The 23,700-nt window shown below is 42.0% G+C and overlaps 1 protein-coding gene across 8 annotated transcripts in view; it reads left to right on the top strand.

Annotated features, from left to right (window-relative positions):
- FAM110B (family with sequence similarity 110 member B) overlaps positions 1-23,700 on the top strand; it is a 293,787-nt gene that overhangs the window by 50,917 nt on the left and 219,170 nt on the right. For 7 of the 8 annotated variants that reach the window (XR_016348757.1, XR_016348758.1, XM_006126146.5 and 4 more), the window contains one exon: positions 7,404-7,559. The gene's annotated coding sequence lies outside the window, so the exon portion shown is untranslated. Of the gene's footprint in view, positions 1-7,403; positions 7,560-14,531; positions 14,658-23,700 lie in introns of all 8 variants that reach the window. The other variant, XM_075920664.2, reaches the window with a different exon arrangement.

Here is a 23,700-nt window from a genome sequence, read left to right as displayed (position 1 = left end):
GACCAGTTCTACTGAGGTAATGCCTTCTGTAGAGTTTCTTGCTGTGCTATAAGTATTCATCAGACAGAAACTTTGACTGTGGCTGAAGATACAGAGGAAGATGCCTGTACAGTGTACATGAACTTCTTGCAGCTGCACAGCCAATGTTTGACCAGGTTCAGTAGCTACCTTTACAGGCCACAAGCTGCGCCCTTCTGGCAACCATGGGTGGGTGTCAGGGTGCAAGCCCCCTACCGTGCCTCAGTGCCCCCTGACTGTCCTCATCTAGCCCGTCTCAGTCTGTATGGGTTGCTCATCATTGGCATGTTGTCTCAACTGCTCTACTTACTTAGCCTCATGACCCGCCCGCAAACCAGGGCTTTGTCTCCAGCCCCTAGCCAGGGGGTGTCTTGGCTGGCCCTCTTCCAGCCGTTGCTGGCTATCCCCAGCTTGTCTCCCTCCAAGGAGCTCCTGCTTCCTCTGCAGTCAGCTCTCCACTGCCCCCCGCCCCGCAAACTGTGCTTCCCTATTTATAGCTGGCAGCTGGGCTCTCACTCGCCCTAATGGCTTCAGCTGGGCTTTTCCAAGCCAACCGGGCTTTTCTGTGTAGCTGACAGCTGGGCTCTCATTAGCCCAACAGCTTCAGCTGGTCCCTCTATTCCCACCCTGGCTCAGGGCCTGGTCTTAAAGGGGCCAGTGCAGGGCAGGTGCCCTGTCACAGTGGGCTTTCTAGATGCTTGAACCAGCCAATTTCTGCTATCCTCCTCTAATCAGCCTAAGAGGCTGGAAGGAAGAAAAATGGCTCCAGTTTTAAGATAGATGAGTTTTCCACTTTAAAGTATTATTTTAGTGACATTTTCATTTAAAATGTGCTAATTTTGGATGACAGAATAAGTTTTTGTATTGAATTGTAAAAGTGTGTTTTTGTTAGTCTTCTTACTGTTGATGTTTATCTTCTGTTATCACACTAGACATCAGAACTACAATGCCACAGCACCTCTACAGTAATAGTAAAATACCTACATAACTATAATGGAATATAACTCTAAATAATAACACTTACATAATGCCTCATTCTGCTATTCTTGGCACCCTTTGAAATTTGAAATAACAGAATAGAAAGTAGCAACTCCCCAGAAAAGCTCAAATTTAACTTATATCTCCAGTGCAACCCAGTAAGTGGGACTTTCTTCACCAATGTCTTGCAATATCAATACAGGCAGTCCCCGGGTTACGTACAAGATAGGGACTGTAGGTTTGTTCTTAAGTTGAATCTGTATGTAAGTCGGAACTGGCGTCCAGATTCAGCCGCTGCTGAAACTGACCGCCAGTTCTGACTTACATACAGATTCAACTTAAGAACCCCAAGCGTCCCCAAGTCAGCTGCTGCTGAAACTGATCAGCAGCTGATTCCAGGAAGCCTGGGGCAGAGCAACTCTGCCTGGGGCTTCCTGTAGTCAGCGCTGGTCAGTTTCAGCAGCGGCTGACTTGGGGACGCCTGGGGCAGAGCAGCTGGGGTGCTGCTGGGTTGCTCCAGTAGCACCGCTACTCGCTCCTTGGCGCTACTGGACCAACCCAGCAGCACCCCAGCTGCTCTGCCCCAGGTGTCCTGATTCAGCCACTGCTGAAACTGACCAGCAGCGGCTGAATCAGGACCTGGGGCAGAGCAGCTGGGGTGCTGCCGGGTTGGTCCAGTAGTGCCCAGAGCGGCGCTGCATGACCAATCGGCAGCGCCCCAGCTGCTCTGCCCCAGGGTCCACAACAAAAGCCTGGTCTACTGGGGGGCGGAGGGCACACTAGCTGCGCCCCCCCCCCCCAGCAGACCAGGGACACAGGGAACAGAGCCGCAGCGGCAGCGGGGTGCCGCGCCTCTGAGGCTTTGCTCTGGCAAAGTCTCAGAGCCGAGGGACCCCGCCACAGCTGCGGCTTCAGTCCCGGTGCCTGTGGTCTGCTGGGGACCGTCCCCAGCAGACCACAGGCACCGGGAGCAGCTTACGAACGGGGCTTTCTCGCCCCGGAGCTCACAGGCAGCAATCCGCCACCTCGACCTCCGGGGCGAGAGCCCCGTTCGTAAGTGCGGTCCGACATAAGTCGGATCCGCGTAAGTCGGGGACTGCCTGTAGTGTCCTCTCTTAACAGTGTCCTCCTCTAAAACCCAGTTTCTTTTGCTGCATTTCTTAGTCAGAAGTGGGAGAATCATAGTAACCAATTATATAAGACAAATGTCTCTTTTTTTCTGTTTGCAAATTTTTTGCGATAATTATTTTCTTCAGCTGTATTCATGATGCACTTCACAAATAATTTTTTAGGTTGCTTGTAGTTCGTGAGATATCAGTTTTTGAAATTCCAGCTATTCTGATGAGGCACACAATGTGTATCCTAACTGGATAATCATAAATAATAGAATCACATTTCTAGAATAAATATTTATTACAAATTCAGAATTCTCCTTCTGAAAATATTCTAAAAACGTGCTTAAAAGTCAATATTTTGGCATATTTTTTTATAAACTTACTTGCTCATATGTTTGCAGAAAAGCACACACATTTAAAAAGTGTGAATAATTATGTATTGATTGTATTGTGGCATAGTATAAGCCAACTCTAATCACATTACCTGAGGTTAGAAATAAGGATTCAGTGGTGGCTTTGGCAGGAGATGGAACATTGGAAGGGAAGGAATGAGCATTCTCTCTCTCCCAGGGGTTTTGCTCGGTGATTCTTTTGCATCAAGTGCATCTGCTGGGCATTTTTCCCCCGGTCAGGTAGACAGTGACCTTGGGGTGTTTTTGCTTTTCTGTGAGTGTGGGTCACTTGCCAGGCTTACTTAGCTATGTCTTACTTAATCATTTCTCTAACTTTTCTGGGGCCTTGAGCATTGGTGCTCATTGGCCCCGTCTAGTCTCTGCCTGTTTCACTTAATAGTCTAGTATCTTTGGGCAGTAGTGCTTTGGTTTAATTTTGGTTGTTGACTTTAATGTGCAGATATTAGGCAGTGCTGGTGACCTGTGATGCACTGGAGGTCAGACTAGATGATCCGGTGGTTCTTTATGGCCTTAAATTCTATGACTATGTGGAGTTAGGTATCTAACGTTAATTGAGAGAGGTAAAAAATTATGGTCCCTAAATGTCACTGTTACTTATTAAGAGGAACAGGGCAATTAACTGGGGGTGTTGAGCACAGTGCATATGAGGTTCCCAACACTTTTAGTTCCCCTTGAAATTAACAGGAGTGAAAGTTGCCCAGCACTTGGCAGGATTATGGCATTAGAGCTAATATTTCAGGCTGTTTGTCTGAAAACAGAGAGACAGTGCTACACTGATTGACATGCATAAGGATATCATCATAGCCAGAAGAATTAGAAACATTTTGCATCTTTATTTTAAATGAAAGCAGAAAATACTGGCCATACTAGCATTCTTCGAAATACCTTACAACTTCCATAGTGTGTGTTTCTAGTGCCCCGAGTCCGCCAATAGTAATTCTCTTTTTTGTAATGGTTGCACATGTGCATCACTAACTGATTTTGCATCACATTTTGGCAGTTGAAAGCTTCTGTTGCAGCTGAGTTGCTCTGAATTTGCCTTGTGAGCAAGAGGTAAAGGGTTCTGTGCACATTAGTAGTCTTCTGAACTAATCAATTTCAGTCTCCCAATTTATAGTCATAGCAGTAATTAATTTCTTCTGTGCTGCATCACATGAGTTCACTAGGAAAGTAACTCCTTGCCTCATACAAAGAACCCTCTGGTTCAAGAGTAGGAGGGAGGATGAACATTTAGAAATACTGATTAATTGCTCCTTTGAATGGGAGAGCTGACTGCTGGAGAAAATTTAGACCAGCTTTTCATAAAGAGCTTTTGACACACACAGTTTCAAACTGAAAAGATGAAAGTGATGGAGTGCACACACAAAGCATCTTTTAAACTAAGAACTTTACTTTTATGCCAAGTGAGTTATTGGGAAACGTAATGGGTAGACAAAGTTACTAACTTTTATATGTGCTGTGTGTGTATGCATCGTAATACGTTGCATGTGTATTGTTTGATTCTTTTGTCCATATGCTTTATGATAGTATTCAATTACCTGACCACATACAACTTCTCAAATACTACACACACACACACACTAGAAGTACACTATTAATGTTACAAATTGAAACACTTAAAAGGTAGGGAGTGTCAGAATGAAAGTTGCTCCTTCGTTGGCCTCCTCGATCAGTCCTAAGTATTATTCTCCAAACCACCCTCCCCCACTAGCTCCTTGTCCCACTCTTTTTGTCCAGCAAGTCCCAATTCTGTCCCCACACCTTGTCTACTCATGAGATCTATCACACCACATCCTTTGCTTTAACCTATTGGCTCCCAGTCTCCTTGCCTAGCTGGTCCCAGTTATTTTCCCCCTACTGCCAGTGGTCCTATTGTCTTCCCTTGGTTTCCTCTTCTCCCCAGGTTGGGGACACATAGCGATGATAGTTCATCAAAAGCTTGCAAAAATTTTCAACACCGGCAAAACAATTTGTTTCCCTAATCTTGATCTAAGCCACAGCTGAACTATTTTGGTTGAAATTTTCTACAAAAGTTTAGCTTGGAGCATACATCTGGTATAGAAACTTTAGCCCAAATAGATGAAGTTTGGAAAAGGTGTAAGTAACTGAAAACAGGATCCTATAGCGTGAAGTGTCAGGTATGGTTAATAATAGATAATGCAACCACCTTTGCCTACAATAAGGATTTTTTTAAAGTTATGATCGGCTCACAGTTGAAGAAAGGTGACAAACTTAACTTCAGACTAACGTCTCTATTAGGGTCAAATTCTGAATAAGGTCCATTGGGTTAAAGCTTTTGTAACACCAACAGTTTGAAGAAATGTATAAGATTGAAATTTCATTAAAGTATCAATGGGAATTCAGTGCCAACTACAGGCAGTCCCCGAGTTACGCGGAATCCGACTTATGTCGGATCCGCACTTATGAACGGGGCCCTCTCCCTGGTCTCCAGCAGACCAGGGAGAGGAAGCAAAGCAGAAGAACATGCGGGCAGCGGGCAGCCCAGACGTGTCTGGGCTGTCCGCTGCCCGCGTGCTCCGGGGCTTTGCTCTGATTTGCTCCCCTTCTCCCTGGTCTGCAGACCAGGAGGACGGGGAGCAAAGCGGCGGAACACGCGGGCGGCGGACAGCCCAGACGCGTCTGGGCTGCCCGCCGCCCGTGTGTTCCGCCGCTTTGCTCTGCTTTGCTCCCCGTCCCCCTGGCAGGGGCACGAGGAGCAAAGCAGAGCAAAGCGGCGGAACACGCGGGCGGCGGGCAGCCCAGACGCATCTGGTCTGTCTGCCGCCCGCGTGCTCCGGGGCTTTGCTCTGCTTTGCTCCCCGTCCCCCTGCCAGGAGCCCCGGAGCAAAGCCCTGGCAGGGGGACGCGTCTGGGCTGCCCACCGCCCGCGTGTTCCGCCGCTTTGCTCCCCGTCCCCCTGGTCTACAGACCAGGGGGACGGGGAGCAAAGCAGAGCAAAGCCGCGGAGCCCGAGGGCAGCAGGACAGCCACGGCGCGTTTGGGCTGTCCCGCTGCCCCCGTGCTCCGCGGCTTTGCTCCGGGCGGCTGTGGTACAGCAGCTGGGGCGCTGCTGGTTGGTCCCGTAGCGCCGTTCTGGGTGCTACGGGACCAACCCGGCAGCATCCCAGCTGCTCTGCCCCAGGCGTCCTGATTCAGCCACTGCTGGTCAGTTTCAGCAGTGGCTGAATCAGGACGCCTGGGGCAGAGCAGCTTGGGTGCTGCTGGGTTGGTCCAGTAGCACCGAGGAGAGGCGGCGCTACTGGACCAACCCAGCAAAATCCCAGCTGCTCTGCCCCAGGTGTCCCCAAGTCAGCTGCTGCTGAAACTGACCAGTGGCTGACTACAGGAAGCCCCTGCCCCAGGCTTCCTGGAATCAGCCGCTGATCAGTTTCAGCAGCAGCTGACTTGGGGGCGCCTGGGGTTCTTAAGTTGAATCTATATGTAAGTCAGAACTGGCGTCCAGATTCAGCCACTGTTGAAACTGATCAGTTTCAGCAGCGGCTGAATCTGGACACCAGTTCCGACTTACATACAGATTCAACTTAAGAACAAACCTACAGTCCCTGTCTTGTACGTAACCCGGGGACTGCCTGCACTCTTTTTGCCTTTTGTATGTTACCCACTCTGAGTCCATTGTGTCTAATAGTAATAAAGGTCAAACTAGAATGTAAAGAGGAACTGCCTTTATAGAGGTTATTCCATGCAATGACAGTCAAACAAGTCACTTCTTTGTATGTTATGCTTTACAAAGGTGGCTGTTAATGGCCCATGAGCAAGGGTGGTTAGTAATCAGTCTACCTTTGCTATCTACATCAATTCTGATAGAGTAGTTTGATGGATAGTCCCCATTACCTCTCCAAACAGAATTCTTGTTATTTCATAATAATACGGGGTAGCATTTGTGACAATAATAAGGCAGACCTATTTCTCATGAAACTATAGGCAGAGGTGGGCAAAAAGGCCTCCATGGGCTGGATCCGGCCCACAGAGGCCCTGCCACTCCCCTGTCCCCAGGTCAGTTAGGGCCTGGGGGGCCGGGGGAAGCGCACACAGTTTTCTCTACCCTGCCCCCATCCTGCAAGGAGCACGCAGCTCTTAGAAGCACCACATGCTCCTGGTAGGGCGAGAGGAGACTTTGTGTGCTTCCACCTCGCCTCAAATCCTGATTGGCCTGGGGGACAGAAGAGGAAGCATGCAAAGTCTCCTCCTACTGCCAGGGGCATAGGTGCCCAGACAGAACCTGGGGGGGGGGGGGCGCAAATCATGGTCTGGGGGCGGGGAAGCAAGGAAGTACCCTGGCCCCATCCCTTCTGCTTGAGGCCCTGCCCCTTCTGGTACAGCCCAGGGCCACTTAAAAAATTTCTGAAGTGGCCCCCGTCAAAACATTATTGCCCACCCCTGTTAGGCCATAAGGCATTGTGATTCCTGAAGTGAAACTCTGGCCTCTATGAAGTCAATGGCATAACTCCCATTGACTTCACTGAGACCAAGATTTCACAGCACAGCCCTTTCAGATTCCCAACGCATCCTTAAATGTAATTTCCAAATGAGATATCCTCATATTAGGCATCCTCAAAACTTGAAGGTGTATTTTGTTTGCTAAGGATTAGAACTCTTAACTTACCAGGACTAGTATATTGCAACTAATTTCATTGTTAGCTTAAGTCACCCCTAACCTCTCCTTTCCCTTCATTTTTCAAATCCCCTCTTCCCCCTCCCAAAACTTGTATATCTTTTGTTGTCCAACATCTGTTCTCTTTTTATTTTGTTTGGTAGTTTTGATATTTAAATATATTTATTTTCAATTCATATCTAAAAATGTGGCTTCTTGAGGCCTACTTCCATCAAACCAAATATCCTTTGTTTTTGCTGTTTCTAGGCATTGCAAGGAATCTTCTGGAATTCGAAGGTGAAGAGAGCTGCCTAAAATGTTGATATGAAAAGTCCCTCCTTCCATTTTGAAACTTGAGTCTAATGCAAGAAACTCTGTTTCGTTCAGAGTGGCATAGCCAAAACTCAGAAGTCTTAAATGCAGGTAAGATACTTATTTTTGAGACAAAGATCCATAGGGTTGCAAGATAAGGACTTTTGTTCTGTAGTCAACATATACATGTACTTTATATGTATTTTTCTTATGCTGAGTATTGCTGACAACCAAATATTAATGGTATGATAGCAAAACATGACATACAGACTGTATTTTAATGTGAAGTGGCAAAAATTCCTTCCAAAGTTGATAGACATCCTCTCAATTTAATTTTCTCAAATCTAAATCCACTTATGGAGCAGAGTGTTTGAGATCTCTGTGATGTGTTCTGTTTTTAAAGATGCACCAATCTTTAATTTCAGCATTCATACTGGTTTCTCATGTGGCTGGAAAAATATAGAAATATTACACTATGTCAACTAGCAAAAGGGGAAGAGTGAGGTTTCCAGATAGAGAATTTCTGTTTACCAGTATTATAATTATTTCTTAGTACCAAATTCACTTTTGGTAAAGTGCTTATAAAGGCTGAAGGCTGGAGCATACATAAAAAGTATGAACTGTTGTAACCCATCCACAAGTACCACTGCATATGTCAGTGACACAAACACACACACACACTGGTGTGTGGGTTACACTGTGATCCTAGAACTTATACTCATTTATAGCTGTAATATAGATGGGCCTGAACCTTTCAGAACACTTGACTAAAATACAGGATTTTTTTGTGTAGCATAGACAGGACTCTCGTCATTTTTCTGTTCTGTGCTAAATGAGACCCTTGTGGTGTATGGGAGGAGCATACTTACTGTAGAAGTTGGCTGAAAGGCTCTAGAAACAGCTGACATGGAAGATGACAAAATCTGTGCAGAACCATGAAGATTAAAGGGCTGCAGCTTCAAATTTTTAAAATGACTATTGCATGATAAAATATTTTTTCTAAGAGCACTTTTTAAATAGGAAATCATCAATTGTTTAAAACATTCATTTTACAAAAAATGTAAACATATTTTGGCTCATCCATTGTTTTATTAATTTTATAATTTATGTTACGGTAGTGCCCAGAAGGTCCCAACTTGGACCAGGGCTCAGTGTGTTGGGCCTATGGAAACACATTCAAAGACATGGTGTGTGAAATCCTGGCTCGAGAGAAGTAAGTGGTAAAACTTCCATTGACTTCAGTACAACTAGGATTTCACCCAAGATCACTGCTCAAAAGACCCTGAATGTGTCTTTCAGATATATCTGAGAGCAACACCTCAAACATACTCCTGCCTCATCCTACTTTTCCTTGCTCTCTGCCTGTTGCCCATTTTGATTGTTTCAGCCTTATAGCTGATTGCTGGTAAGCATCAGTTTGGCAAGTTTCAGGGTAGATTGTACACCATGAACAAAACAGCAAAACTGATTCTGATACACAGTACTGTCACATACAGAAAGTGAGCAAACTGAAAAAAATATTTTCCTCTCTAATATTTCAGTTACCGTTACCATAGGAGATTACTGGTATCTGTGGTATAGGGACAAAATTTTGAGATGGAAATGTAATGTGTGGGTTGTGGTATCCATTTTAAATAGTATTTAAAAAGTCAAATTTTTCACCAAGAACAATGAGCAAGTAAAGCTTTTGTAAAAGGTATACAATAATTCCATAGTGTTTAGTAGAGATACTTATAGGAGGTTTTATGACTCATGTACAAAGTTTAAGGTACCATAAGGTATCAATAATTCAGAGAGTGTGGGATTGAAACATGGTCTTGAACACTATTACTATTTCCAGCAAATCAATTTGTTCCCCTTTTTGGTGGGAAAAGGGAGTGGTTTTACTAACCAGAAACACATGGCATGAAACAGTTGCCAATGTTCCAGTGAAAATCAAGGGCACACTTCATAATTATGAAGATTGTGTTTGCCCTAGTTTATTTTCCCTTTACGGATGCAACTGTAACTGTTGCTGTAAATTGCATGAATAATTGATCAAGGCAACTTCACATGTTGCCTCAAGTGATATTATGCTTATTGCTTTTCAAAACCATACTTCATTCTTTGTTGTACCACAGCTTTCCTTCTGTGCTTGTGATTTTTCTGATGTTCCTTTCCCCTCAATGGGAGTGCTGCCTTTTGCTTCAGTTTCCTCCATTATTTAACTGAAAAGTTTAAAAAAAATCAACAACATATTTAAAAAAAATAAAAAAGCATCTATGGTCGTGGGACTAGTGCAGTGTACACATCTGTTTTCATATAAGCATGAATTGCAGGCTTTACAAATATTAAACATGTAGCTGTTGCCACATACTGGCTAAAGTGTTCCGTAACTTGAGAGAGTATTTGAAATGAAAACAAAACTGTATCATTTCTTTACCATACTAATGGAAAACTTTTAATTTACTTTCTAAAGCCAACCAAAAGAATGACACAAAGCTGTTGAAAGAGATTGGTTATGTCTCTTCTCCCATAAAAATCTCAATTCAACTTGAAGGTGCTGTCATGGGAGTTGGCTGAATTCCAGATATGTTCAAAAGTAAACTTCTGTACCACAAACCAAAACTGATGACTATGGTTTCTTTAGTCATCACTTTGTTTCTCAGATATTATGGGGTGGACTTGTATTCATTGCTTTTCACTGTTTCGTTTCTACTAAGTATGTATTGAAATTTCAGTCTAGCAAATTTCAGCTTGCTTGATTTAAAAATAATACATTAATGCAACTTCAGCATTTCACGAATCAGAAGTGCTCAGAACATTTAGCCATGGGGAAGATATTGCCAAAGCAATCTCTCTCTCTTCACCAACGGCAGTTTGATGGAGCTTCACCTTAAAATACATTTGCAGAGGAAAAAAAAGCCTTTGTTTTTCATTTGAAATACAAACCTTCATTTAAAAAAAATTTAAGGGTCACCATGTCCTTTCCATCCTGCAGAGGTAGCCTTAAACATGGGGAATAGACCTTCCCATCTGTTTTTTCTTTCCCCCCTCACACTGAAAAAGGTCTAACATAGAGTGCAATTTTTGCTAAATAGTTGGTTCTTACAATAGAGCCACTTATCCTGCAGAAGTAAAGCTGGCATAGCAGGTTTTTATATTATGCCAAATTTTATGTCTTTGTTTTAAAGACCACATCTTCTTCAGTGGTTTCTTTTAGCATTACAGAACAAACATTTGAGTAATGTCTCTGTCTTTATTTAGATGGTTGCAGCAGGAAAAACCTCTTCTGTATCAGTAGTTCTCAGCTTCTTCTATAATGGGACACCTTCCTCATTTAAGGAGTGTGGGAAGGGCAGGATGTTCCAGGATGAAAACCCCCCTTGCTTGCATAGCACCCATTACAATGGTCCCTGATCCTTCTGCATCCCTGGTGAAAGCCTCCACTCCACCTTTGTTTTGTACACATACACACATCCAGTCCATTGCACCTCCAGCTTTTTATGGACATACAGAAAGATGTGGACAAATAAAAATGTCCAGAGGAGACGAACAAAAATGATAAAAGGTCCTAAGAGGAAGGTTTAAAAAAATGGATGTGTTTAGTCTTAAAAGAAGACTGAGTGGGGGCCTGATAATGGTCTTCAAATATGTTAAATGTTCTCTATGTGCACTTAAGTTAGGACAAGAAGTAATGGACCCAACGTCTGCACGAGTGATTTGTGTTAGATATAAAGAAAAACGTTTCCAGCTATAAGGATGGTTTTACTCTGGAATTATCTTCCAAGAGTGATTGTGGAGTCCCCATCATTGGAAGTTTTTAAGAACAGGTTAGAAAAATGTGTCAGGGATGATGTAGGTATATTTTGTCCTGTGTCAGTACTAGAGGCTGAACTATCAGGGTCCTTTCCAGCCTAGGGGATGTGAAGGCTAGTTGACTATCTAATAAGCAAATGCTAGTCATTCCCTCCCTCCTTGCTGCTTCTATCAGAAAGAGGCATCCAAACTCCCTCCAGCACTCTGGAACCTTCTTATACCCCTCCCTCAGGACAGAATCCTCTCCTGCACTCCAACTCCCTCCTAGATCCTGCACCTCCTCCTTCACCCAAACCCTTTCCCAAAACCCATATGCCCTTCTGCACCCCAGTTCCTTACCCAGAGCTTTCTTCTGTACCCAAACTCCATCCCAGACCCCTCAAACCTCCATTAATATAAAAATGCAGACATTGATCACATACCAAATTCTTGGAGGGACCCTTCTCCCTTTCTCCCTCCCGTCCCCCTGTGGAAACTATTGTACGCCACTAGCATGTGTTCCAAACTTAGAAAGTGCTACTAGCTTTACTTTCTAGGTGACTTCTGCTGCAGGGCTGGGGAAATAGGGCCTTGTGTTCAGCATGGGCAGGACAGTGCTATGCTTCAGCATCAATCTGCCTGGGTTATTGGCTGTGTTGACAGTAAACCCATTTTCTATCTGTTTCCTTTGGCACACAGAAATAATCATGAATATAGTTGCTTTCAAACATAAAACAAGTATGCTAACAGGTTGTTGTTTCAAAAGTAGCCTGAGACATTTGGTGTGAAACTATATGAACTGAAACTCACAAGGCTTAAAACTAATCATTCACTTGTCTTAAAGAAACTGAAGAAAACACTAGACTTGTGGATTTGTGTTTCAAAGAGTAATTTTTTTTAAATTGTTACTAAACAGATTTACTTCCTGAAAATTCAGTCATTGCCCTAGGAGTAGGTAATATAAATTTGGTGATAAACTTTTTTTATATGTATTATTATTATTAGCAGTTTTGGGGAGCCTTCTGTGAGTGAGATGATTATGATTAGCATAGTAAATAGGAGTTATAGCACAATGACTGCCAAGTGAGACATGACCTAATGGGATTTAGTCACCACTAAATTGTAACTGCAAATCTCAGTATAACCTTAATTATTTTCTGGTGTGGGTCTGTGTTGCAGATAAATTGTCCTCCTACTGACAGCATCAATTAGTCAGAATGACCAGTCAGGATTTGTAAGGTTCATACAGTCCCTACAGGTCATGCTCCATTGGTGACTTCCTTACTAATACTTGCAGGTATGCTGGAAGAATTTTAAGTAGCTTACCAAGCATTCAGTAGTGGCGCCAAATGCACAACCTAATCATGTATGAATTGTAATCACAAACTACAACTTTGGATACAAGTATAATTTTTTTCAGTCCAATATATTTTGTTCCTCTTTCATAAGACTTATATAATGTCTCTACTTTTGATTTACGCCATAATTTACATATAGTTCCTTATCACCACTTGACATCTGTTTCAATGATATCTTCAGTCAGACAGGATTTGAGTTGTAGGGTAATAAGGCTTTACAAATGGTCAGTGGTGAATTTGCCATTGGGCCAGTGGTTCGCTGGCACCAAGAAGGGACCCGTTTCTTGGGAATCCCAGGGTACCCCGAGAGCTGTAGTTCCTTGGCCAGCTCCCTGCCTAGAGCAGAGAAGGGATTACTCAGTATTCCCTTGGCTGCTAGCAACGTGGAGGGAGGGGGGAGCAGTGGGAGAAACTGTGAGTGGTGCTGTCAGAGGAGAGCTGGGTGCTAGAAGGGGCTAGTGCTATGAAGGGGGAAATGAATGCACAAGGAATAGGCAGCTTTGGTCCAGATCTCAGCCTTAGGAGCCTTCCTCAGACTGTATTAAGGGTGCTAGTGGCCTTAGTTTGCTGACCCCAAAGAAGGAATTGAGTGGACTGTATGGAAAGCACACATCTGTCTGAAGCCTAGCAAGGGAGATATATGGACCCACAAGAGGTTAATATGGTAAGTAAGGAAGGGAAGGCTCTACTAGAGGAGAGGGCCTCAACAGCTTTAGGCACAATCCCAGGCACACAGGAGGATTTTATTCTATTTCCATAGCCATGAAAGCAGAAATGGGTTTTTTCTTTCCAGATTTAAATAATACTCCGGGACTCTAGCACCTACCTTCCAGATTTGAACAGGAGTGCTCAGGTTTAATTTGGGCTGCCGTTACATCATTTTTCCAAAATCAAATACTGATCCACTGTAATTTGTTGTAGGGAAAAGTAGGATAAAAAGTGAGCAATAAATGTTGGCATTTTCCTAGTGCTGACTAGAACTGGAGTTGACATTTTCAGCCCCCATTACTAAGTTGTGGTGGTAGTGTGGGTTTTTTCTTCGTTCTTTTAAAAAGAAGACAGTAAAATTGCATTGGTGATTTCCCTTCAGACGCGCAGAGTGGAACGCAAAAAAACCAACAAAGACATCCCAGCTTTTCCTTATTACGTGGGACAGTCTTGTAATATGCCTCCAGACATTCTCCAGTCATAGTCCCCTGCTGCCCCTGGGCTCCGTGCTGCGCTGCCGCTTTGAAATGCACAACAGCCCCCATTGGGGACTCTTGTACATTTCAAAGCTGGCACAGCATGTGCAGCCCCCTGCTACTCCCGGGCTGCATGCGGAGTTCCGCATTCTTCCTTTGAAATGTACAACAGGGGGCTCTTGAACATTTCAAAGGAGGAACGCGGAAGTGCCTATCAACTAGTCTAGTAGTCAATGGAAATTCCACTTATTTAATGTCCTTCGATGGGACCAGATGAATGCAGATCCTGGTTGCCAGGTACCAGCCATTTTCAATATGGTTTCAGTACAGAGCAAGGTCTTTCAGTTTCATTGCAGACAGTTTCCAACTGGATCACCTCGTTCATACAGACCTGTTACGAGCTAAGAAAGTTCCTGATATCGACGATTGTCTGAACTCATTCAGTCAGAGCACAGGGGTCCTCGGCAGTTTTCTTGGTACACATGTTAGTCCAAGACATATATAGAGCTGCAGTGTGCTCATTGTTTGTTCACATCTCGTTACTTCTTCACCACTCAGCAAGCCAGGGAGGATGTTGGGTTCAGCAGGGCTGTGTTACAATCTCAAAGAGTCTGTGAACTATCCACTTCCACGGGTACCTACCGTGAAATGGACGTGAGCAAGCACTCAAAGAAGAAAAGACAGTTACCTGTTTTGTAACTGGTGTTCTTCAAGACATGTAACTCATCCCCATTCCACGACCCACACTCCTTTCCCTCTGTCAGAGTTTATGGCGAGAAGAAACTGAAAGTGCGGGGAGCATGCAGTGCCCTTTTTACCATGCTCTGAGGACACACTTCGAGGGATCGGCAGAGCTGCTCACCTCCCGATACTCCTGAAGATCACGCACGGTAGTGTTGCTCATTTCCATTCCACATATCTTGCAAAACACCAGTTATAGAACAAGTAATTTTCTTTTACCTTTGTCTGTCACCATAAATTACTAGTGTTTCATAGTGTGATCCTGACTGAATCTATTCTGATTGTAGTTTTCACTGTATCTCTGAATCTGCTTGCCTTGCTTATATTAGTTACACTGCATTTCCATATAATCTGTGAAATTGAAGATTCTCTCTACTAACACTACAAGCATTTCTCTATAGAACCCGAGACAGGCTACAGTTTAAGGAACTGGTGCTTTGGAAGGAGATGCGGAAAGCCTTTCAGAAATAAAGAAATAGAAGTGATGCTCTTAGGAGAGCCAAACTTGGGCAAAATATAAGTGAAGAGAGGAAAATTATAATGAAGAGTATAAAACAAAGTTAAATGCTCTGGTTGAGGATTGTTCAGCAGTTCATTGGTAGCAGTTGAGCTGAAAATCAAGCTGGCAAAAAATACAGTTGATGTAAAATGGCTGTTTCTGATATAAGCTACCATATATGAGTGTGTCTTGCCTTCACCTTGCTTGTAATTTAGTTGTACTCATAGATCAAATATGAATTAGGGATGTTAAATTTTGATTAATCAGCTAATCAAGTAGTCGATGGAATTTCCATCGACTACTCGATGAATCGATAAGGGGGAGCTAGCTATCCTACTGCACTTTTGCCTTTGAAATGTACAAGAGCCGTCCCTGGCTCAGAGGCATGAAGTGGGGTTGAGCAGGAGTCGGTATTGGGGGGGAGCTGGCTTAAAACTGCTGCGGCTCTCCCTTTGAAATGTACAAGAGCCTCCTGTGGCACTTGTACATTTCAAAGGAAGAGGTGCAGTGGGAAACCCACACAAGTGGGGTCAGTTTTTGATCCCTGTTCATGCTGTTTCCCCCGCTGCGCCTTTGCCTCCCTTGCTCCCCACACAGATGGTGCTGGGGGGAACTGGCTTTTAAGCTAGCTCCTCCCAGCTCTGGGTCCTACTCCCCCCTCTCTTGGTGCCTCTGATACAGAAGCGTCAAGGGTAGGGGGGAAGTGACTAGTCTAGTAGTGACTCAACTATTCGATAAGCCTAGGCTTATCAAGTAGTCAACTATTCTAGTAGTCGCTTACATCCCTCATATGAATAGATTACCTTTTTTTATTGTCGTCATCATCCTAGCTTTAACAAGTATTGCTGTCACTGTATCTCTCTTGCATTACCTTTGAAATTTGGAATTTCATTAAAACTTTAAAACTATTTTTTCCTTAGACTACTACTATATCTGTTTCCAGATAATCAGTATGCAGAATTGCTGTTACTCAAGTAAAATAAGAATAATACATTTCATGCTTTACCTGTTACGTATTAATGTAGAACTCCCCTGTTCAAGTACTCACCTGTATAATTAGATAGGGGTGCATTATTATTTTCACTTTCCTGTGAATGATTGACAAGACAGGGCAAATTGACAGGTCCCAATCTGATACCGTTGCCTCTTTGTGCTAAGCACTGTGCACACACAAAACTAAAAGAAAATTTCTGTCCTGTGTGCCGAAAGTAAGATAATGGTACTTGATATTCCAGCATGATATCGCAAATCCTAGATTTCCTTAAAGGATTTACCTTATAAATAGTATTTTTGGATTAATTGTGATGTACTAAGTCTTGGAAATTTAGAAATTTATGGTCATCTAATTTCTTCTAACTTCATAATTTGCAATAGAAATCCTCTTCATATTTTAGGAATTGCCATGTTAGATCTAACCATTGTCTAGCCCAGTATGTGGTCTGCAGCAGTAGCTAGTACTAAATGTTTGAGTGAGGAGAGAGAGCCACACAGTATTCAGTTGAGAGAATCTTCCCTTCACAGAAGATTGCATCCTGATCTTTTTAGTTAGAGATTATTGTAATCCTAGTGCCATGTTGTTTAATATCTGTTCTGAAGTTTTTGTTATAATTGATAACAACTCTGGATATGTATATTTGCATACACCCCTATTTGGGTTTGAGTCTTGCAAAGTTCTTGGCATCAGTGACTTTCTGTGGCAATGAGTTCTGCAGTCTCATTACATGTCTGTATTAGGAAGAAAAGTACATTTAATACTTTTAATTTGTCTGGCCCCTTATGTGTTATGATATAGAGAAAGTATAGTTCCTGATGTACCTTTTGTACATCATTCATCATTTTTGTATTGTTATCATTTCCCCTCTATTTGTCTCCTTTGTAAGGTAAGTAATTCCATTCATTTTACTCTTTTGATGTAAAAGATTTTTCCATTCCATTAATCATTCTAGTTATCCTTCTCTGAACCCCCTGCAGTTTATGCTGTATTGTCATTTGTTTTCCCTTCTAAACTAAAATATATTTGTTTAAAAAAGAAAGCATATACCAGCAAAAACAGACTTGCTTAATTTTAAGAGTATTGCTGCTTTTTGAATAATAGGGAACAGCCTTAATTTTCTTAAAATTTCTATTATTTGTGAGGAAGTTATATTGACACATGTAGTTAGATGCTTACTTCTAAATCAGTTTGTTTTGAAAAAACAGAGTAGACAAGTTGTGAAGACCCAATGACTTCTGCTTTTAAAAGAGTCCTTGGTATTGATATTAAAATTTCGTCCCTTGAAGGACTCTGAAATTTATATGTAGAGTCATAAGTCAGTGACTCTATCTTGAAGGAAATATCTACGTATTTTGCCTTTTGGAAATAGTGTGCGTGAGTGGAGACTACTATGCGTGGAGACCATTCCTATATGGTCACAGTCTCAATATGTTTCCTTGGACAGATCACTTAACCTTTCTCCCACAGTCTCACCATTTGTAAAACAGAAAATTTCTATACAATTCTATGAAGTATTTTGAAATCTTGAGCAGAAAAGTGCCTTATAAATTCCAAACTATGCTATTTATGAAAGCAGTGTGACATAACTTACAGTAATTGTTGCCTACAATTTAGGTGTTGTTTACATACTGGTTGTATAAGAAGGCAATGATTATATTTAAATTAAATATGGAGGATTTTTAATTGATGACCTGTGTAAAGACTGAAACTTATTATAATACCATCAGATAATTTAAATCAATAATTTTAAATTTAAATACAATATATGATTATATATAGTATACATGTTTGCTGCCAAGTTTTAAAGGAAGTCAAACCAATGAATGGTGGAAGTCCCTGGCTAAGCACCTGGAATCATGGTTGGTTTGGTGCTTTAAACCAACTTTTGACAGTAGTAGCCTCTTCTGCAAGTGCAGAGAGATTATTTATTCTTCTTTTCAGCCTATTCAACAGTTCAATTCAATGTCTAGTTCAAAGATAAGAAACCAGCTGGGAGATGAAAAAACAGGAAAACTAGCTTTTCTTTTCCAGTCTGTATGTAAAAACTCAGTATGATGAAAGGGTGAGCTCTACTAGTTCTAAAATCTTGAAGGAAATGGTGATTAGAAACAATATCAGTTCACTAACTGCAGATAATACTTCCTTTGTTTAATAATTCAGTTATCTTTCCTTGCAAAACATGTTTTGCAAAGCTTGTTCCTTATGTATCCAATGCTTTTAAGGCACTTTTATTTAGTAAAAAAATATATTTTGTGGATTTTAATTGAATGTAAATTTCCATCCAAATAAGCGGACACAAATCCTAAATAAAATATTAATTCTCTGGTAAATAAGAAATGTATTATGTGCAATTTTCTAATGTATTACAAATGTAGAAATTAGCAATCTGAATAAATGTAAATTAAGCCATATAATTGCTTAAATAAATGTGTGTGAATATAGCATATCCTGTTGATTAGCAAGAAGCACCAAATTAAATATGAAGGCTATATTCAGTTGTGAATAAACATTTTAATTGTTACCAACTAATGAGACATTTTTTGTTTAGAAACTAACTCAAAATTATGAACACAAAACACAATTAAACTTGATGATTTAAATCAAGATTTTTTATTTGCGGATTTAAATAATTAAGTTTCTTGCTTGGTGATTTAAATCACTTTGACTTAGTGATGCACCCTGTTTATGCACTGACTATAATACAACACAAAAGAAAAATAAAACCACCAAATATAGGGTGCATTGTTATTGTATAATAGTTTTGAAAAGAGGATACTGATAGTTGACTTTAATGGATACCAATCAAGAACAAATGTGCACAATAAATTGAGTACAGTTGCTGACATAGGAAAAGGATTGTAAAGACAGAAGTGATTATGAAAGAGGGAAGACTTGCCCTAAAATCCCACTGTGGCGGTTCTAATCTGCATCATTGACAAAAAGATTTCAATTTCTCTTTTGTCTAGTAAATTAAATTTAGGAACACAACTAGACTTCATTGAAGAGTTGGATTCATTAATGCTTTCTAAGCATCTTAAATAAAGCAGAATTTGCTAAATTTGGGCTAATATTTTAAATAGCCAGGTGGGAGACCCTTTTGTTTTCGTAAGTGCTGTCGGAAAATTAAGCAAACTTCCCAGAACCTAGCTAGTTGCTTTATATTCTACACTTACATTTGTAAGTGTGCCAGAACACACTCAAGGAAAAGACATACCCTTTGTGTGTGTGTGTGTGTGTGTGTGTGTGTGTGTGTGTGTATGCTTTTATTTCCTGTCTAGGACTGGGAAAGAAGAGCAACAGAGGGTTTTTGTTAAATACAGTGAAATCTAATTACAGCTTGATTTAAAGCCACATTTACACAATGGCTGAGGGGTGAGTTCACTTCCACAAAAACAAACTCAATTGGCTCCCTACTGTGCATCAGCGAACAGTTAGATGTGTTGCCTGGAGAGCAGCTGCCTCCCTCTGCTGGCACTGAATTTCTTTACATTTCGTTTGTACTCTTATTAATTGAAGCAAAAAAAGTCAACAAAATCTCCAATAACACTCTCACTCACTTTGTCTCTCGTGCATGCTTTCTCTCGTGTAAGTGTGAACAGTATGAAATCTCCAGAGTGAAAATTTTCTGAGTGACTATTAGGTGAGTTGTGGAAGCCATATTCTTAAGAGTGCTGCATTTCACAAGAAAAATGCACAGCGATTATATTGTGAGCATGGAAATCTTACTTCATGCCTGTAAGTAAATACATACTTGTGCATTTCTGTGCTTGAATAGCTATTTTCTCCTTTAATTCAAAATCAGATTGATAGATTATAATTAAATGCACAGTTCTCCAAAAGTTGCCAGTTAAGGGCTAAATTTGCTGCTTGTGTAACTCCATTGAAGTGAATGGACTGAAATGCTGCTTTTTCTCCTGATGATTTTTTTTACCTTTATATGTTATTTCTTTACATGTGCTGCTGTCCTCTCTTCTCAGCATCTCAGGAAAGATGTCTCCAGACCAATAATAGCACAAAATTAATCTTTTCCACTACACATTTTAAAACAGTACAGTGGCACAGTGCACTACTCTGGCACTTTTGCATATACAACCTATGCTCATAGGAGAGGTTCTTTTGTCAGCATAGGTAATCCACCTCCCTGCAAGATGGTAGCCCAGTCAAAGGAAGAATTCTTCCATCAACGTAGCTCTTCTCTTCATAGGCACTTGGGTCACCATAACAGTGCTGCTGAGAGGGACCGATTTTTGAGCATACGCCAGGCCTGCATGTTTTGTGCCTTGGCCTTTCTGATTTTGCCCCTACAGTAGCTCCTTGATATTCCCCCACACCTGAAGCATCATTCGACAAGCCAATCTGTACCCCTCTGCAACTCAGATAAGCAGCAATCATTGACGTTCAGCTGAACACCCTTGGTGCAGTCACCAAACCAAATGGGAGGAGAGAAAACTGATAATGGCTGGGACTCATAATAAACCACAGGAAGCGTTTATGTCCTAGGAAGATCGCTATGTGAAAATACATGTCCTTTAAGCCATCGGTGGAATACCAATCTCCTGGATCCAGGGAGGGACTGATGGAGGCTAGGAAGACCATGCAAAACTTAAATTTGTATAGGTATTTATGGAGACTTCAAAGATCCAGGACAGGCCACAGCCTGCCTTTGGAGAAACACTTGGTACTTCCTTAATGATCAATAATAATTCATAGGGACCAGTCTGACATCAAAATTCTTGAGCTTTGATTGTGTGGCTTCCAGTCAAATATCCTACCACTTGTACATTATTTTGATAGTATGGTATAAGTCTTAAGACATCTGTCGCCAGACACAAATAGAAAAATATGGAAATAATTATAGTACAGAAGTGCAGAGAGCGAGAGAGTAGTAAACTTGTACTTATCAAACATACTGATTATCTTAGATCATTAAATTCACAGGCCGCCACCTCTTCTTCCTATTTTATCTTGCCATTAAGCCACAATACTTAGTTTGTGACACCCTCTTTATTTTCATGCTAAGTGACTGATAGCAATAATAGAATTACTACAATGTAGGTCTTTGTTATTGTTCCAGAGTTGTAGTCATGACTCCCATTAGAGAGATTCAGTATACAGTAATCTGTGTACATAAAGGAATCACAGTCACAAGGGAGTGAAAAGTATTTGTTCACTTCAGCTTTCATTATGAAAGGTAATATATAACGGAAGTGTCTCAAAATTTAAAGTTTTGTTAGGTGTCTCTTAACAAAGCTTTCTTTTTTTAATTGGAATTCAGAATACAAGGGAATTTTAAGTACAAAGTAATAGATCGCATTCTTGGCAAACATAATGAGTAGGTCTTCAAGTCAATGCTCTCATTCACTGAAAAGTTGCTATTATGCCACTGCAGGTAGGACTTCCAAACGCAGACAGTAATTTAAATTTCACTGTCAGCACAGGCGGTACAAGATGTCTTTCCATAAAGTCCTTAGTCATGCTCACACAAGAACCCTTTAATTTCACTATTAAAACTTTTTTTCTAAGTAGTGTCACAAGATTCTATTATAGGAACAGATGTTACAAAGTGATTAGTTTTGTGGTTTTTTTTAAACCCACAGGCTGCGTCTAGACTGGCATGATTTTCTGCAAATGCTTTTAATGGAAAAGTTTTTCCGTTAAAAGCATTTGTGGAAAAGAGCGTCTAGATTGGCACGGACGCTTTTGCGCAAAACCATCCGTGCCAATCTAGACTTTGTTTTGTGCAAGAAAGCTCCGATCACCATTTTCACCATCGGGGCTTTTTTACGCAAAACAGTTTTTAGCTGTCTACACTGGTCCTCTTGTGCAAAAGGTTTGCGCAAGAGGGCTTTTTCCCGAGCGGGAGCAGCATAGTATTTGTGCAAGAACACTGACAATCTTACATGAGATCATCAGTGTTCTGGCGGAAATTCAAGCAGCCAGTGTAGACAGCTGGCAAGTTTTTCCGCAAAAGCAGCCACAGGGTTTATCTTTAGGGATTTGGGGGTCAGCAGGATACATGGTAGTGTTCAAGGTATATGCTTGTTACATGTCCTTCATATTTTATATTATCCAGTCAGGCAAAGTGACAATTATGTTCTGCGTCTATTACTCTGGTGAATCATTCAGTTCTCCAGTTATTTAAAATATTGGACATCTCTACTTGCATTTGTTGCTGTGCTGCCTTCTTGTTCCTAGTTCTCTTTGCAACATGCAAACATGTTAACGGAACAAAATCAAAGAGAGTTCTTCCTGGTACCTTTACAGGCCATTCTATTGAGTTTTGTTTCTTCTGGTAACTAATTCCTGGTGAATTGGGGCTTTAACTCCTTCTAGCTTTTAGTGTTCTAGCTCCTTCCATAATGTCTTTCATCAAACACTAATAAACCCCTTCATACAATCATAAGTAGGCTGAATAAATCTGTTCTGAATTGAAGGTCATTTGGCCGTTTCAAAGAACTAGGTCTGAGGACACAGTTAGGTTCAAATACTTGAAATCACCTGCCTTTTTTGATGCTGTCTCAAATCAGTCCCAGAAACATCCTTCTTCCCCTTTGTTTTCACATTAGCTGCCATCCCAGTGTTCTCCTTTTTTCCAGCTACTCACCAGCTAAGATAGTTTGTTGTATTTGCTATTCAGTGGTTTATAAGAGCAGATAATCAGAAACTCTTCAGTTAGGAAACAGACTATCACATATCTAAGAAACGAACATGATAGGAGTGTAAATGTAATGCCAAGGGAAGATTGAATGGGAACATAAAATGGAAACTAATCACTTATGAGCCTGCTCTAGCTTATTGATAAGACAATTCCAAACTGTGATTACCTTTTTTGTCTCATTCAGGATCTACAGCATATTCCAAACTGTAATGCTAATCACATGTCTAGATGTCTGCCTTTTTAACTTGTTGGTGGGTTGAGCCACAGACTATGTAAGCATTCAGACAAGAAATCAATAGTATTTTTCCATCTGGTTGCCTTGAAGACTACGTTAATTAAATCTACTTATCCGTAAAAAGTCTGTGCACACTAGTAGAGTTATACAGTAAAACTCCGATGGTCCGGCATCTGATGGTCCAGCACTCCTGATGGTTCGGCACCATCAGGAACCCGGAAGTGCTCCAGGCAGCCGGACCATTGGAGTTGCTCTGCCCCAGGCTTCCCCGATTCAGCCGCTGCTAAAACTGACCAGCGGCTGAATCAGGGAAGCCGGGGGCAGAGCAGCTGGGGTGCTGCCGGGTAGGTCCCATAGCGCTGCCCCTCGGGGCTGTGAGACCCAACCCGGCAGCACCCCAGCTGTCCCCAATTCAGCCGCTGCTGAAACTGACCAGCGGCTGACTCCAGGAAGCCCGAGGCAGAGCTGCTCTGGCTTGGGCTTCCTGGCGTCCGCCGCTGATCAGTATCAGCAGCGGCTGACTTGGGGACACCTGGAGTAGAGCAGCTGGGGTGCTGCCGGGTTGGTCTCCACAGCACCGCTCCTCGGCGCTGTGGGACCAACCCGGCAGCCCCCCCAGCTGCTCTGCCCCAGGCGTCCTGATTCAGTCGCTGCTGAAACTGACCAGCGGCTGACTCCAGGAAGCCCGGGGCAGAGCAGTTCTGCCTCGGGCTTCCTGGAGTCAGCTGTTGATCAGTATCAGCAGCGGCTGACTTGGGGACACCTGGGGTAGAGAAGCTGGGGCGCTGCAGGGTTAGTCCAATAGC

The sequence above is a fragment of the Pelodiscus sinensis genome, chromosome 2 (genome assembly GCF_052426305.1).
Source record: "Pelodiscus sinensis isolate ZL-2025 chromosome 2, ASM5242630v1, whole genome shotgun sequence".
Lineage (NCBI taxonomy): Eukaryota > Metazoa > Chordata > Testudines > Trionychidae > Pelodiscus > Pelodiscus sinensis.
The sequence above is the reverse complement of the archived record's forward strand: the minus strand, read 5'-3'. Positions and strand labels throughout refer to the sequence as shown.